Consider the following 13,148-nt stretch of genomic DNA (forward strand, 5'->3'; position numbering starts at 1 on the left):
TATGCCTGGCATCTGTCTCTTTCATATCAAAATTCTATAGCTTAAAGCATAATAATTTTCATTTTAACAAGTCATAATTCTGGAAACTTGATCGAAGTTAAGAAATCACTGAAGTTAAGAAATCAGGCAGAATAAAAAGTGATTATTGAAAAAGACAATGTGCTTACTATAATAGTTGTTAATGAGAACAAGGAACAAAATAACTGTCTTTGAGATAACTTGATATTTCTAAGAGTATCAAAATTTTAATAATAATCAGTTATCCGAAGACAACTTCACCAGATATAAATGGCATGTCAGACACTTCTAATACGTAGACAATTTGAGTTTCAACATGACTAAAAATAATTATAACTGAAATTTGGGGATGATATTTAAGATACAAAATAGTACAGACTAATAAAATAAACAGGCACGTATCTACCACCAAGAACTAATAAATATTATCATTCTGACATATGTACCTTCGAAAGTTTTTAGTAAAATATTTAGAACACTGTAAATAAAGTCTTAGTACCTTCCAACCACCCCTCCTTCACCCAGTACTACTCCTGCCCCATTTTCCCAGGGATAATCACTAGCATGATTTCATGTATAACTCTCCAGGCTATGTTTTTATACTATTCCCACAGGCATGGGTACCTCAAAGTCTTTTTTTGTAAAACACACACTGCACTGAATTGATAAATATTAATAAGTAAAGATATGGGGGCATCTGAATTTAACTCTAAAGCAGAAAATCTTACTGGTATTAAATAAAATTAAGAACGACATAAACTAAATTATTTCCAATCGTCATATAATACAAGAAAAAAGAATGATCTCTCACTTACCGCCACTAGGATTACATACTTTTACTAAGACAGAATCACACGTTCGGGCATGAGTTTCACTAGTACACACACACAAAGACTTCAGCTATAAAGTTAAGTTACTGTGAGCAATAAAAGATGTTCAAACTCCTGCATCTGATGGAACTCCTGCAGAGACATCAAGATTTTAGATGAGATATATCTGAGAAATTTGCATGGCTTTTTTTAAGCATATGAAACATTCAGCAACTATCTAAGGACTTTAATTACATAAGTTTCATAAATGTTAAACTAAGTAAGATTTTAAAATCTCATTATAATAAAAAATAGAAGCTAGATTATTTTCATTGTTGATAAAAATCTGGCATTTTCTTCCACTATTACTGACAACACAAGGTCAAACATGATTCCCATAGCTAACTAACAGAGCACCTAACCCTTTGTGCCACAACACAGAAGGCAGCTATGGTGGCAGAAATCCATCCTTACCAAGAATCTCCAATCTATCATCAGCCAGCACCACTACACCCCAGACACAGCACTGATGGAGGGAAAAACAGATGAGAATGGAGTGGCCGCTGAAGTTGGCAAGAGGCTCACACCACATAAACAGAACCTACAGTAAAATGCATGGAGGGCCATGAAAATTCTGAGAGCCCCTTAATATAACTGACTCAAAAAGAAAAGTACAAAGCAATAAGCGTCAATTATACACTCTTTTTTTGTCATTAACAATGGATTATTTTATACCATAATTAAAAATTAATTTTATAAAAGAATGGTAAATAGTAATATCATTGGCATTAATGAAAACTGACAAGGCCTCTGAAAATATTTTCCTCAATTAAGGTTTACCTATTATTTCATTCCATGTTAATAAAAACATATTGAGAGTGGTCACATAAGGAAACAAATGTTCGAGGCCATGAAAAAACATTTAACCTAATAATCTAAGAAATATAATTTAAACAATAAGATGCTTTTCTAGACTATGTAATTGTTTTCTTTTCAATGGTAATGTCTGTGGTTAGTGAGGTTGTAGGGGAAGGAGCACTCCTACACTTTCCTAGTGGGAACATGTAAATTTGAATAACTCGTCTGGATGTCAGCAGGTAATAAGTACCAAGAAGAGCTTATACCTTTGCCCGGGTAATTACACTTCCAAAAATTTCTCCTAATAAAATCATTTAGAATAAATTCAAAAATTTATATACAAGAATATTTACTGTAATAGAGGCAAAATAAAAACAACTCAAATTTCAAAATACAAGAATGGTTAAACTATGGTACATCTATACAATGAACACAGACATTAAAAAATTTGTTTCTGAAGAACATTTAATGACAAAGCACGGGATAAAAGCACGAATTCCAATTTCATAATAAATGTTATCTGTATGTGTATATAAATTACCAGTTCTATGGTTTGAATGTCCCCTCCAAAATTCACATTGAAATGTAATCCCCAGTGAGGCAGTATTGAGAGGTGGGACCTTTAAAAGGTGATTGGGCCATGAAGGCTCCTCCCTTATGAATGGATTAATCTATTCATGGAGTAATGGATTAGTGGGCACTGGTGGTTTTATAAGAAGAAGAGAGACCAAATAAGTATGCTTGGCCCCCTCACCAGGTGATACCCTGTGCTGCCTCAGGACTCTGCAGACAGTCCTCACCAGTAAGAAGCTTCTCACTAGATACAGCCCCTCAACCTTGGACTTCTCAGCCTCCATAACTGAAAGAAATAAAATCCTTTTCTTTATAAATTACCCAGTTTCAGTTATTCTCTTATAAACAACAGAAAATGAGCTAAGATAACCAATACATAAATTTAGAGGTGTGGGGAAGGGCAGAGATAAACGGGTAGTGGGGAGAAACAGAACAAAAATAGATTTACTATCCAGAGTTTATAGCTGATTTGTTTTTTCAAAAACAGTCTAGCCGGGTGCTGTGGCTCATGCCTGTTATCTTAGCACTTTGGGAGGCCAAGGCAGGCAGACTGCCTGAGCTCAGGAGTTCGAGACCAGCCTGGACAACACGGTGAAACCCCGTCTCTACTAAAATACAAAAATTAGCTGGGCATGGCGGCGTGCACCTGTAATCCCAGCCACTCAGGAGGCTGAGACAGGAGAATCACTTGAACCCGGGAGGCGGAGGTTGCAGTGAGCCAAGATCATGCCACTGCACTCCAGCTGGGGCGACAAAGCGAGACTCCATCTCAAAAAATAAAATAAAATAAAAAAATAAAATTCCTACATTTCATGAATTTTCTACAATGATTTGCATTAATATACATTAATGCAAATGAAGTATAATCAGAAAGAAAACTATAATGTGTGCTTAAAAGAAACAAAAACAAATTTAAAGACCTCTTCAGAGATAGCCGGTTAATAGGCTGACAGCAGATTAACAAGCTGTCGACCTGGAAAATTTGATTAAATAAAAGCTCTATATTCAGAACTTCCATTTTCTTGGTAACTGTGTCCTTTTTCTCCCTGGCAACTTCTTGACCTTATTTCCTAGTCCCCTGGCATCTACCTAGGTAGGACCATGCCACTAGTTCTCACCAACTGATGAGCTGAAGAAATGGGATCACAGTGCCAATGTCTACTATTTCATATGGAAGAGTATTCACTGACCAAAGGAAACATTTATCATGGTTTATGAACTAAAAGAAAATTTATTTTAATTGTATATTATTTTCACTTTGTAGTTTTACTGAAGTGCAGTTACTAGATTCAAAGATGACTCACTTAAAGAAACATTCTAAACTACTAGAATGAGCATAAAAATTGGAGGATATAAAAATATATTAGTGTGTACCAACATCCCTTATGCATCAAATTCTACTTTGAAGAACAAATTAAAAATGGTTCACAAGTTACATTTAATCACTATTATAATTTGAAGTGCAAAGAAGAATTATTAAGAGTAGTAGAAGAAAAACATTTATGTATGCTCAAGGAAAATCTTCATTATTGTCTTTAAAGATTTAAAAGAAAAAAGTTAAATTAGATAAGAAATTTACCCTCATTATCATAAGAAATTTCAGCATGACACACTGATGAAAGAAAAGGAAGAACTGCTAAATTTGAAGAATAACCAAACTCTTAAATAACAATTTAAAGAAACAAAAATATCTAAATTCTGGTTAAAGCTGAGAAAGGTATTTCTTTCAATTGGAGAAAAAGCAGTAAACACTCTTCTGCAGCTTACTACCACCTGCTGGTGCAAGAAAATTTCTTATTAACAAGAAAGCAACAATATTTGTGCTGTCTGCTTTTCAGACGTGAGCTTTTTCCAAATCTCTAGAGAAGACTAAGATGGGTGACCCTCAGAGAAAGTCTCTGGAATCTTAGAGCAAGCTCTGGGTCTGATATTACAACTATTAGAATAGCTTATTTAGCTGCTCCCAACAAATCAGTATTTAAAGGCATAAATATTGTTGCTTCTGTCTTAATGAACCTTATAAAGAAGAAATACAGCCACCAGAGCAAATAACGAATCCTCATCAATTCACTCCCACTGAGGATCTATCCATCTACAACAAATGCCCATATGCAAACTTGAATACTGCAACTAGAGAGAGTAAAACTGAATTCAACCTTTGTAATAAGAGGATTGGCAATGAGCCTTTACAAACTCAAGTCCACCTCTTTTGTTATTTGACCTAAAGAGCCATCAGACTGTCTTCATTATAATGATGCACATTTGTATGTATGAGAGCTGTAATTTATTGATTCTCAAACCTCTTTTCCTCTGAGCCAGTTTAAAACAATTAGGATTTGCAAGCTGTTCCATAAAAGATAAGCACCCAGCATCAGGGGTGATACTTCACCAAGACTGACTAGTGCATGTTAAATAGGTGATTGCTTCTGTGGCTGCCAAGTGCCTCAGCTGTCCCTGTCCAAGGTAATCATCCTCAAAGAAGATGCTCAATTGTGTTGATATTTAGGGGGGTAAGGGAAAATTGGGAGTGTATTTTACACTTAATCATTAAAAAAGTTCAAATTTTATGTATTTCTCACTGTTTCTGATATGGTTAGGCTTTGTGTCCCCACGCAAACCTCATCTTAAATTGTAATCCCCATAATCCCCATGCATTTAGTGAGAGACCTGATGGGAGGTGACAGGATCATGGAGGCAGTTTCCTCCATGCTGTTCTCATGATAGTGAGTTCTCACAAGATCTGATGGTTTTATAAGGGGCTCTTCCCTCTTCGCTCCCCACTCTTCTCTCTCCTGCCACCATATGAGAAGGTCCAAGCTTGCTTCCCCTTCACCTTCCACCATGATTGTAAGTTTCCTGAGGTCTCCCCAGTCATGCGGAACTGTTTGTTTATAAATTACCTCTTTGTTTATAAATTACCCAATCTCATGTCATATCTTTATAGCAGTGTGAAAATGGACTAATAGAGTTTCAATAGCTGTAGGACTTGAGAGCTTTGCCTCATCCTTCAAGTGAAAAAGTTAATAAGCCAGGAGACATTACCATGTAGAAACTATTAACAATTGTACCTGTCTTCTTTACATCAGTGCTCTTCTGTAACTTCATCTCCTCAAAGTCTTTTGGTAAATTCATAAAAGATCAAAATCAACTGTCCAGTCCACCTGTCAGTTCTGTTATGTTAGTGAACATAATACATTAAGAAACAGAATCAGATACTTAAATTGATTTTTCATCATTTAATGAGTTGTCACTACATTAGAAATGAAAGATGAAAGTAAATAAGTCATAGTCTTGATGGGAGAGAAGGACGTTTAAGTGTATTATAAACAGTGAGCTAAGTAATACAACAAAATCCTTGGGGAGTCAGGTTAGGATTTTTCCACTCATCTTGAAGGATGCACGTAAGTTTGACAGGTGGATGAGAGAAGGAAATAGGATCCAATTAAAACCTGTCTAGAGAAAAGTAGACAGGATCCAAATAAGCTGAGCTCTTGCATCCTTCTACCAGGGAAGTTCTGCCCTCATCTGATTTTCATTCTATGGTTTCATGTGGTTTTTTAAATGATTCTACTATTTTCAAAAGAAAATAAAAACATTTGAAAGCCACTACTATAACTAAAAAAAAACTGAAGAATCCTGAGTGGGGAGTGACATGGTAATAAGCACATTAACAGCAGAACAGCTGGGAGGCTGTTGCAATCTATTAGGTAATGAATGGTGAGCACCTAAGACAATGCCAGTGGAGATGAAGTGTAACAGGGATGAATTAACTCTGAGGGCAAGGTAAAAGAGTAAAAGATGAATCACAAGTTTCTGGTTTTGGTAGCTGGATGGATCCTGAACTATTAAACTGAGCAAAGAAATCAATGAAAAGAAAGAGCTTTTAGGAGAACATATGTTCTAAATTGAACTTGTCTAAGCTTCAATTAGAAAGAGAGGACCAATTTGTGTTTCATGGGAGGAAATATCAAACTAAAGATGTCTAATACGCAACTGGATATGTGAATCTAAGGAAATATTTGATAGTCATAAGTATAGGGGTGGATAAGACCACCAAGAAAAAAATGCACAGTGAGAAAAGAAGTAGAACCAAAGAAAACCCCGCAAGAACTCCAACATACAAAAGGCAGACAGAGGAGGTGGCCAATGAGATTGAGAAGAAACATGAGAAGTAGGTGGAAAACTAGGGGAAATTGTACAACCGAAGTTATGAAAAGAAGAGTTTCAAAAAAGTGAGAAAAAAACTGTTACAATTTCCCAGTAATCAATGAATTGCCTTTCAACTCCAAATCCATCCTTCACTGTCTGCTCTTTGCAAACAGAGCTGAGGCCTTTAAATATTTCTCCTTTGTAGCTAGCATGATGTTAAACTTTGTCATAGAAAGTGTTGGAAGGGTTTTTTTTTTTTTTTTCTCCAAGTTGGTGGAATGGAGGCATTATTGGCATGCCTCTCCCACTGGGATAAACAAAATAGTGTGTAGAAAGTCATGCTATGAACTTTCTTCCAAGAAGCAACACAGGAACTTAAAAACATTGAAAGAAACCACAAACCCTTTGAAAGAAGCAGTGGGTAGTAGTCTACACGATAAACCAGGAGGAAAACTGGAGTTGCCAGAGCATGAGTGGGGAGGAGAGACTGCCTCCATGACACACTCTCCCACTGAGGAGCCGAGCAATCCAGGCCACAGGGGAACACCTTAACCCTACCTAGCGCTGGTGCTGACTTAGTGAGCAGTGAGGTTTTACGAAAAGGAGCAGCATCGAACCGTGTTTGCTCCCAGACCCAAGCAGGGACAGAGGGAAGACATTCCTGATCCTACCTCACAGGGGACCTCACCTGAAGTCTGCTGGTTAACTGAGGCAGTGGTCACAGGTTGAGAGAAGCTCCCAACTGAGACATGTGACATAATCTTTAGTGGGGACAAATGCCCTTGGTCAGAACTGAGGGGTGGGCAGAAAGTGTGCTATAGCCGCAGGCACAGGACCTGGGTGCCTCTACTTCACGGGCTGACCAGGAGCGGCATGACCTAAAAGCTGGTTTTTGTGTCAGTTGGGAACACTTACGGCTTGGGACAGTTTTGAGGGCTGCCTGGAACCCAGCTAGCTACTGCTAGCACAACACTGTGGGTATGAGACCTGCCTTGCCAAGTTCATGGGAGCTGAGTGGGGCTTACTGCCACCTGCTACCCCACCCTTCCCCTTGTGGATTCTTCTGTGCAGCAGACGTAGCTGGGCTCCTCCCTGGAACATTACCCCTGTGACCAGGGAACTGCCCTGTAATCCCCATTGGAGCCACTGTTTGCACTCGAATGTGGAGAGCCAGAGTGTGGACTTGCCTGACCCAGCCCCAACTAGCTTTGCCCATCCACCTACTCTGGTAGCCTAACACAACAGACAGAGACTTTTGCATGCTCCATGGCCCAACCCATTGCCTGAGACACTAGAGTACCTCCCCTGGGTAACATAAGGCAAGCACAAATCTCACCACCTATACTGCAACTGGTGCTCTTTTGCAAGCACCACCTCCAGGCTGGAAGCAAACCAGCACAGCCCATTACAATATCTGCAGGCACATCATTGTGCTCGGGAAGGAGAAAACTTTTTGCATGACCTCAGCTACCACCATTGCCTGCATCACCCTGGTTAACCAGGAGGCCTTGAGTCTGTCCACAGGCCCAGTACATTACTACTACAGCTGGCATTTGAGAAAGTCAACATACTAAGGCTATTTATAACCAAGGAAATCTCACAGAGTCTATGTCACTCTCCTCTCACCCCCATCAGAGCCATGCTAGTACTCACCTTTGGGAAACTAGAGGACAGTTCACAGCAGTGGATCCCTTTTAGACATTCTCCAGCACCAGCCTAGAGTGCGGCAGCCCCACTAGGTGGCTAGACCCAGAGCAGCAGCAAGATTCGCAGTGGTCTGGCCCTCAGAAACTGCTACTCCTAGGGTAAGTGGGAATGTACCACATTAAGAGGGTGGACACCCTATCGGACAAAAGAAACCCGACTGTAGGCTCTGAGTCCCTGAACCTTCCACTTGTAGGAAGTTTCTTTCAGCAGAGGCACAGGTGCAGTGCTGGGCTCAGTAGGAAAAGTATGTGGCTCTACCTAATTGTCAGGCAGCCCTGGTGCTCATGAAGGATCTTGGAAAAGGGGTCTTTTTCTCCCCTTCACTCAGCACTGCAGACACAGCTGGGGCTCCTCCCACAGAAGCATGGCATGGGTGCATCTGTAGACAGCCTTTCCATAACACTTCAGGGTGGCTGAATCCCCACAAGAGGAATGTCCTCCAGGTTCAGGCTTGCAAGAGAGCTAGAGTCACAATCCCCCTCTACATGCATGAAAAGAGGTGCCTGTCTGATCTGAATAGCCAGAGCACTTCGAGCAGAGTGTGACTGGGAGGTGGATCGCTCCCTCCCTTGCCCACAAAAAGACCTCAGCGCGTTTCACAGAGAGCTTCCCCAGCCATCTCTGTCGAGGCTGTGACCTCTGTCCACCACTGGGATACTGCATTTACCCAACTGCTTTAGTTGTAGCTGTTTTTCACCATGGGTACCTCCTACTGGCCTGAAGCCTGAACTGTTCAACCCAGTAAATAAAACAACAGGAAAATAAAATTTTAAGTGCATACCACTGGGGAATGAGATAAGCTTCATAAGATTTCTACCATTCCAGCCCCACAGGAGAGAGTAAACCTGCTCATAAACCCAGCACATCACTACTACAACCAGCATCAGAGAAAGCCATCACACAAAGATTTTCCATAACCAGGAAACTCACACAGAGTCCTTGCCATTGAAAGTACGCAAAGCCAAAACTAGGTGACAATCAACTATAAACATTAAAGTCACATCCTCAAGGCGGGGCAGCGGGGAGAAGAAAGTTTTTAAAAATCCGTGTCCAATCAAAAACAAATTCAAAAATAATTAGAAGAAACAGTCTACCCAAATAAGAAGGAAACCAGAAAAATAATTCTGGCAATATGAAAAAACAGAGTTCTATAACACTCCCAAAAGATCACACTAACTCTCCAGCAATGAATCCAAACCAAGATGAAATTTTTGAAATACCAGATAAAAAATTCAAAAGGTTGATTATTAAATTATTCAAGGAGATAAAAAGGAAAGGTGAAAACCAACACAAAGAAATTAATGAAACAATTCAGGACATGAATGAAAAATGTTCTAAAGAGACAGACATTGTAAAGGAAAACAAACCAGAACTTTTAGAAGTGAAAGACACATTTAGGGAACTACAAAATGCAGCGAAAAATCTTAATAGTAGACTAGACCAAGAAGAAAAAAGAATTTCAGAGCTCGAAAACAAGGCTTTCTAAGTAACCCAATCAGACAAAAATAAAGAAAGAAGAATGAATAGATATGAAGAAAATCTCCAAGAAATATGGAATTATGTAAAATGGCCAAACCTAAGAATCACAGGTGTTCCTGAGAAAGAAGGTAGATCCTTGTCACTCTCCATATACATCATTAACTCAAGATGGATTCAAGACTTAAATCTAAGACCTAAACCTATAAAAAATTTAAGAAGAAAACCTAGGAAAGACTCTTCTGGGCACTGGCCTAGGCAACAAATTTATGACTAAGACAAATGCAAATGCAAAAAAAAAGACAAAAATAAATGAGACCTAATTAAACTAAAAAGTTTCTGCACAGCAAAAGAAATAATCATCAGAGCAAACAACCTACAGGATGGGAGAAAATACTTGCAAATTATGCATCCAACAAAGGGCTAATATCCAGAATCTACAAGGAACTCAAACATATCAGAAAAAAAAAAAAGTAATCCTATTAAAAAGTGGGAAAATGACATAAATAGACATTTCTCAAAAGAAGATATACAAATGGCCAACAAACATGAAAAAAATGATCAACATCACTAATCAGAGAAATCCAAATGAAACCCACAATAAGACACCACCTTATCCCAGCAGAATGGCCATTATTAAAATGTCAAACAACAATAGATACTGGTATGGATGTAATGAAATGAGAATGCTTATACGCTACTGATGGAAATGTAAATCAGTACAACCTCTATGGAAAATAGTATGGAGATTTCTCAAAGAACTAAAAGTAGATCTATCATTTGAATCAGGAATCCCACTACAGGGTATCTACCCAAAGGAAAATAAGTCACTATGTCAAAAAGACATCTGCACATCTATGTTTATCATAGCACAATTCACAATTGCAACGATATGGAATCAACGTAAGTGCCCATCAACTGATGAGTGCATAAGGAAAATGTGGTATATATGTATACCATGGAATACTACTCAGCCATAAAGAAGAACAAAATAATGCATTTTGCAGCAACTTGGTTAGAACTGGAGGCTATTATTCTAAGTAACTCAGAAATCAAAAGCCAAATATTTCATGTTCTCACTTATAAGTGGCAGCTAAGCTATGAGTACACAAAGACATACAGAGTGGTACAGTGGACGCTGGAGACTTGGAAGGGGGCAGTGTGAGAGGGGGTTGAGGGATGAAAAACTACCTATTGGGTACAATGTACACTACTCAGGTGACAGGTGCCTAAAATCCCAGACTTCACCACTATACGATTCATCCATGTAACCAAAAACCACTTACACCCTAAAGCAGGGGTCTCCAGCCATGAGCCAAGGACCACTACCAGTCCATGGCCTGTTAGGAACCAGGATGCACAGCAGCAGGTGAGCAGTGGGTGGGTGAGCAAAGCTTCATCTGTATTTACAGCCGCCCCCCTTCACTTGCATTACCACCTGAGCTCCACTTTCTGTCAGATCAGCGGTGGCATTAGATTGTCCTAGGAGTACAAGCTCTACTGTGAACTGTACATGCGAGGGATCTAGGTTGTGTGTTCCTTATGAGAATCTAATGTCTGATGACCTGAGGTGGAGCTGAGGTGGTGATTCTAGTGCTAGAGAGCGGCTACAAATACAAATTAACATTAGCAGAGAGGTTTGACTGCCCAGAGACCATAGTAAATCTACTGCTTGCAGACTCATATCAAAACCCTATCAGTGAGTGGCAAGTGACAAGCTGCATCTGGAGGCAGGCTTTAAGTCAGGATCCGATACTTTAGTCCGCACACGGCCCGCCCATTATTTTATTTACCACTTCTGTCCATACCTCTTTCCTGTACTATGCACTTGTCTCAGTCACTGTTTTTGTAAGCCCACAAGCCAGCCCTAGCCAAAATGAGTAAAAAACAAATGTCACTGGAGAGCTTCTTTGAAAAGGGGGAAAGATCCAATGATGGGACAGCAGAAGGTGCTAAAAGTGCCAACAAAAAGAAAACTACATTTAAAAAAATTATCAAGAGTCCTCCTTAAATTAAGAGTTCATTGCAACAGGTGATTCACCTTCTCCAAGCCTGCTCTGTATATGTGATGACCAGCTATGCAATAAAGCCACGAAACCTTCAAACTGTTTCACCACGTGGAGACCATGCACACTGCATTAAAAGACAAGTCTCTGGAGTTTTTCAAAAGAAAAAAACATGAACACAAAGAACAGAAGCAATTATTGAAGGCCACCACTTCATCAAATGCATCTGCACTGCGAGCATCATTCTTAGTGGCTAACCACATTGCTAAAGCTAAGAAGTCCTTTACTATTGGTGAAGAGTTGACCTGCCTGCTGCTAAGGACATTTGTCATGAACTTTTAAGAGAGGTTGCAGTTCAAAAGGTGGCATGTGTTCCTCTTTTGGCTAGCACTATAACTAGATGAATTGATGAAATAACAGAGGATAGTGAGGTACAATTGTTAAAGAGGATTAATGAGTCATCGTGGTATGCAATCCAGGTTGATGAGCCTATCAATGTTGACAATAAGGCAAGAATGCTTGTTTTTATGCGATATATTTTTCAGGAGGATGTGCAAAGGGATACAATATGTGTACTTTTGTTGCCAACCAACACCACAGCTGCAGAACTATTAAAGTCTTTGAATGATTACCTATCAGGAAAACCGCATTGGTCATTTTGTGTCGGTATATGCACAGATGAAGCAGCTGCCATGACTGAACGGCTTGCTGGTTTCACTACTCAAGTCAAAGAGCGTGCTTCTGAATATGAGTCTATGCACTGTGTCATCCATGAAGAAATGCTGGGTAGCTGAACAATGTCACCTGAACTTAACAACGTTTTGCAGGATGTGATTAAAATTATCAGCCACATTAAAGTACATGCCCTTAACTCATGTCTGTTCTTGCAGCTCTGTGAGGAGATGCGGAGTACACACGTCATCTCTTATACACAGAAGTGAGATGGCTTTCTAAAGGTAGATCACTGGCCAGCGATTTTGAGTTACAACAGCCGCTCCAGAGAGCTCTTTTAGAAATACAGTCACTACTGGCAGCACATTTCAGTGACACGGAATGGGTTGTAAAATTTGTTTACTTGTGTGACATATTCAAATTCAACCTGCTCCACAAACTCAATCTGTCACTTCATGGGAAAACGACAACTGTGTTCAAGTCAGCAGATAAAGTGGATGCATTCAAAGCCAAACTAGAATTATGGGGGCAACCAGTGAACATTGGGATTTTTGACATGTTTCAAATATTAGCAGAGATTTTGAAAGAGACTGAGCCAGGGCCTTCTTTCTCCCAGCTGGTGTATGATCATCTATCTCAGATTTCAAAAGAGTTTGAGTATTACTTCCTAATATGGGCTAGCTGTGTCCCCACCCAAATCTCATCTTGAACTGTAGTTCTCGTAATCCCCATGTGTCGTGGGAGAGACTGATGGGAGGTAATTGACTCATGGGGGCAGTTACCCCCATGCTGTTCTCATGATAGTAGTGAGTTCTCACAAGATCTGATGGTTTTATAAGGGGCTTTTCCTCCTTCGCCTGGTACTTCTCTCTCCTGATGC

General features: G+C 39.5%; 1 protein-coding gene across 21 annotated transcripts in view; it reads right to left on the reverse strand.

Moving 5' to 3' along the window:
- The window catches only part of CEP128 (centrosomal protein 128), a 465,504-nt gene that overhangs the window by 425,079 nt on the left and 27,277 nt on the right, over positions 1–13,148 (reverse strand). For 12 of the 21 annotated variants that reach the window (XM_054449600.2, XM_063651940.1, XM_054449599.2 and 9 more), the window contains one exon: positions 834–980. The exons of 8 other annotated variants lie outside the window; for them this stretch is intronic. The gene's annotated coding sequence lies outside the window, so the exon portion shown is untranslated. Of the gene's footprint in view, positions 1–833; positions 981–8,060; positions 8,203–13,148 lie in introns of those variants that run through there. One more of the 21 variants, XM_063651939.1, reaches the window with a different exon arrangement.

This window comes from Pongo pygmaeus, chromosome 15 (assembly GCF_028885625.2).
Source record: "Pongo pygmaeus isolate AG05252 chromosome 15, NHGRI_mPonPyg2-v2.0_pri, whole genome shotgun sequence".
NCBI lineage: Eukaryota > Metazoa > Chordata > Mammalia > Primates > Hominidae > Pongo > Pongo pygmaeus.